Source organism: Penaeus monodon, unplaced genomic scaffold (genome assembly GCF_015228065.2).
Source record: "Penaeus monodon isolate SGIC_2016 unplaced genomic scaffold, NSTDA_Pmon_1 PmonScaffold_4756, whole genome shotgun sequence".
Taxonomy (NCBI): domain Eukaryota; kingdom Metazoa; phylum Arthropoda; class Malacostraca; order Decapoda; family Penaeidae; genus Penaeus; species Penaeus monodon.
In genome coordinates this window covers 1-4,990 of record NW_023659615.1, presented here as the reverse complement: position 1 = coordinate 4,990, position 4,990 = coordinate 1, and the positions used below count along the sequence as shown (strand labels likewise).

The 4,990-nt window shown below is 35.7% G+C and overlaps 1 pseudogene; it reads left to right on the top strand.

Moving 5' to 3' along the window:
* Positions 1 to 388: 388 nt before the first annotated feature.
* On the top strand, positions 389 to 4,267 carry LOC119571019 (annotated as a pseudogene).
* Positions 4,268 to 4,990: the final 723 nt, after the last annotated feature.

The following is a 4,990-nucleotide window of genomic DNA, read 5'->3' as shown; positions in this document are numbered from 1 at the left end:
ACGACCAGCCTTTTTGGTATGGTGTGTAACCATCTTGAAAATTTATCTTTAAACTAGGAACTTTTTAAATATATTCTGTGAAATCTTGCAGAAAGCACTACTTGTATGTCCAATCCTTAATTTTATTCATCTTTTTCTATATGTATAATATAGCTGTCTGTAAGTGAAAAAATGAAAGTTTTGTAATTTATAGAATTAGTAAAACTTTTTACACTCATATTTTTATTTTTTTTTTTTTTCTTTTATAAATTAAAACTTTTTTTTTTTCTTTTTTATATAGAAAATTTTAAAAAATATAGGTTCCCATACTTTTTATCCCCTACTAATTTTGATGGGGGATAATGGGAACTTTATTGAGCCCTCTTTTGTTTGAAAGACTATTTGGAATATGCCTCATGTACTGTACAAGGTATTTTTTTTTGTTTTTTTGATGCTTTCCTTCATTTCAGTTATTTTTTTTATTTAGTCTTTAACTGAAATTTCTTGCTAACTTTCAAGCCCTTTTAAAGTAACTGGCCCAAAAAAGCTGTTGGATCTTTAAAGGTGTTAAATAGCAAGGATTTGATTTCATATGTTAAGTCCCCTTTTACTGTTTTGCTTGTAATTTCATAAAACAATTTGAAAATTTTTTTTTTTTTTTTTTTTCTTTTTTTCTTGCAAAAGAAGTTTCTCACCAACGTATTTTAACATACTAAAATACTAAACCTTTTAAAATCTGTCATTTAAATTTTTTTAAATACAGAACAATTTTGAAGATTACTGTCATTGCTTGATTTTTAGGGGCAGTATTTGAAACATTGAGGGACATATCGTAATTTAAAAGAATTAACATTTTTCTATTAACTCAGTTATTGTATTTTCAAAAATATTTTCCAAGGAAATGATTATATTTTTGTAGGAAGATATTGTGATATGGAATTATATCTTGTTTTCAAATTTCTTAGTTATATCAAGCATGTAAATGTTTTTATTAGAGTGTGTCACGAAACGGTTTGTGATATACCATTTTTGGGTACATTTAGATTTTGCCCAATAACACAATTGCTCAAGTCGTGCTACAACATCATTTATAAAAAATATAATATATAATATATATTATATATATATATTAATATATAATTTTTATATAAAAATTTTTAAAAAAGAAGGGGATTAATATATAAAAAAAAAATAATAAAAATATATAATTTATATATATATAAAATAATATATATATATATTTGAAATAATATAATAATAATATATAAAATATTTTTATATAATAATATATTTTTAATATATATATATAATTTTTTAAAATATATATATTAACACCATATATACATAAATTTTTTTTGTATGTATGTATGCATACACACACACCAGGCATCCATGCACCACACACCCACCACGAACTCACACACCTCCCCCGTCCCCTACACCCCCACCAAACACGCACGACCGCACAACACCACACACCAACACACCACAAACCACAACAACACAACACCACACCACACAACACCACACACCCACCCAAACAAACACATACGGTAACACATGCACACACACGGGAATAATTCACACACACGGGAACACCCGGGGCGCGCACACACCGGGAAACCTCACAAAACACACCACACACACACACACACCACACACACACACACACACACCCACACACACACACAACACACACACCCACACACACTCTTAAATTTAGTTTTTTTAAACATGAAAAAATTTAATTCATAATTTTTTGTGTATTTTTTTTTATTTGTTTATTTTTTATTTTTTTTTCAATTTTTTCTGTAATTTTTTTGTTCTATATGATTTTAGCTTTAAAATGTTATTGAAAATTCCAACATGTTATGTTCATTTTTAGTGGCTTCGAAGTGTGTCAGCTTTTGTCGTGGGGAAACTTGTCACTCTTTAAGACCAAAAATGTCAGCAGGCACTGGGGCCAGTGCAGACTCAAGAAGGGAAGCCACAGTTTCTGTCACAGAACATTACAGGTCCACATTGTCTTCTTATCTCAGTGACAGTGGATCGTCACATCATAAGAAACATTGTGCTTGTATTGGCATATCATCGTTTCAGCTGTTTGCACAAAAAAACTTTACTGGGCCTCTGTTTGGGTCCAGCGTCAAGCTCTTTGTTACCTGGGCTCATTCCAGAGGGTAAGAATGAAGAAGAGGTCAGACAGGAAGCCCTTCAGGCTTAGTAGGTGATACAGAAGGTGTTTTAATTTTCTGCATGGGCCTGAGTATCTCCTTCTGGCTAAGCTATTTTTACAGGACATGGTTCTTCCCTTTCAAAGTGCCTAAAGTAATTTGGGGGTGCGTCCATGTTTTACTCTTGCATCAGTTGGTAGCAGTGAACGTTCTCCACAGCTGTATGAAATTCTGCTTCAAGCTCTCAATCAAGTAGAGAAAAATCCAGACTGTTGAGCAGAAAATCTCAAGAGACCTAAATGCTCTCATCACCTGGAAGCTGGTCATCTTCACCTCTACTACTATGATGTAGGAGAGCAGGGGGTCACTTCCCGAAAGCAGCGGATGCACTAGAGGTAAAAGCTACTTGACGGGGGCACTTGGGGCAAACGAACCAAGTGGCAGCAGGATGACTTCCACAGCTGGTTGTGAAGGTAGAGTATTTCCCGGACGCCCATCATGGAGGGTGAACTTCCAGGGGACCGTCTTTCTACCTGTTTACTTGCCTAAGGATGTTATTCTGAATGATGATACCCCTCTTCACAGATTTAAGTTTAAGGATACAGATGAGGGTGTTTTTCCTGATTTAAGACCAATAGAACAACATTGTTCGGCAAAATTACCCATAAAAGAAGGTCTGCACTGAGTTTAAAAATTTGACGAAGAAAAAAAAGGCACCCTTGGGTTGCACCCTTTCAGTACCCAAAAAACTGGAGCCCTCCAAATTCATTTTTTTTTACGGTAAAGGGTGAGATAGTCAGCCCAGAGCCATGGAGGGGTCTCTAAAACCCAGGTGGGAACTGGTGGCTGCGAAAACCGAGAAAAAAAAAAAAAAAAACCATCCGGGTTGAAGATTTAAGTGTTGCACACACATTGTAACCCTCGGGGAACTACAGCAAAAATTTGGGCCCAAAGATGCTTATAGACTGGGTTTTGTGAAAAAACAGCCTTGGGGGTGTTTGAAAGACAAAGCTGGGGAAGATTCATCATGTTTAAAGACTGCGATGCGTAAAAGACAGCTGAAATCATTAGGAGTCATTGAATAAGAGGAAACCCCAAAGTTGGGGTGCTTGTTAGAGATCTCTGATGATATTAAATCTAAAAAAAAGTTGGGAAATGCCCAATAGGAGGGGAAAGGGCCCCCAGAGATTTTTTTGGAAAAATTATTATTTGTTGGGAAAGACTAAAAAATGCTACTGTCATTAAAAAGGTTTTAAAATAAAACGTTACAGTTCCCATTTTGGGCAGAGTTAGCCTATTGTGCCGAAAATTGAAGACGGGGAAAAAGTTGCCCGGGTTTTCAAAAGATTAGTGTCTTAAAAACCGACATTTTTGAAGTTTGGAAAATATGATCGGCTTACCTTTAAAACTAAATAAAACACGGGCATGGAAAGTCCCCCCAGGGGGCACTGCGTTTTTAAAATGGTAATTGGCGGTTGTGGGCAATTTATTTTGTCAGCACATCCTTGGTTATATACCGGGGCTCTGAACCCTAAAATAAAATTTTTGCTCTCAAGGAACGCCATGTTGATCCCCAGATTTTGGGCCGGGTAGTGAAACCCCATTGTGGATGATGATAAAGCCCCTAAAGGGGAGGAAGTAAAAGGGCTTTTCAAAAAGGGCCAGAGTTGCTAGGCCCCCTTTCAATAAATTTCCCCAACCCCTGAACGTGGTATCTCTGGGTGTCCTGCCCAAAACCCATCCTGACCGCACGAGACCGTCCTTAGCTATGCAACATTTAAAGAAATCTCTTGCAGCTAAAAACAAAAAAGTTGGTTGGGGAAAAAATCTTTTCTGGGTAGCTCCTTACACCGTGTTATCCCCAGATGCAGTCATGGAAACCTCTGAAAAGGTTTACCAAAGGGAGCAATGGCTGACCTAAATTTAGTTAAAAAAGTTTTGCGGGAGCTGTAATGGGGCTCGCCGAGGGCCTAAATGCCCCAAGGAGAATTCAAATCGTTCAAAAACCCCTGAAGAATCGGGATAAGTTTTCCCAAATGATTAAAAAGTTGAAGGGGCTAAAATTGAGAGTGGCTCAAAAGACCCCCCCGGATGCACAAAAGGGAAAAGATTGATTTTTTAAGCCATTATTGATAATAAAGCTTTGTATTAGAAACAAAAGTATATTGTTTCGTGCTTTTTGGGTTTTGGGGTGCCGTTCATATGCAAGACATTCCTACCCCATGAAAGCTCATATTTTGGGTATGACAATAATTTTATGCCGTGAAAATTTATTAAAAATAAATTTAAACAAAAATGTTTTCTTTTCATCCCCTTAGAATCTGAATTTTAAAAAAATTTAAAAAATGTTAATAAAGAATATGGAGAAAAAAAAAAAAAAAAAAAAAAAAAAAAAAATATATATATATATATATTATATATTATAATATATTAATATATATATATATATATATTTAATATATTTATGTACAGAGGTGAAATTCCCAATCAGTAATAAGTACTACAAAAAATTGTGTTTTAGACATTGGGAAAAAGTTAAATGGGCAGTTAATAAAGGCCTTTAAATTTTCTTTTCTTTTCTTTTTATTTTTAAAGGGTCATGGCCCCCCCCCAAACCCTTTCCCCGTTGTTTCGGGGGGGGCTTAGGAGGCGGAGACTGGGACCCAAAGATGGGGAAATCCCCAACCTTTTGGGCTCCCCTCGACTCAACTAATTTTTCTGGCTTTATTTTTCCCTTTCCCCCCCTTTTGTTTCTGTCCTTCCCAACCCTTCTACTTCCACCTCCAAGGTGTGAGAGCCGTGCTGAAAAAATAAAGGGTGATTTGTGCAGTCCTGAA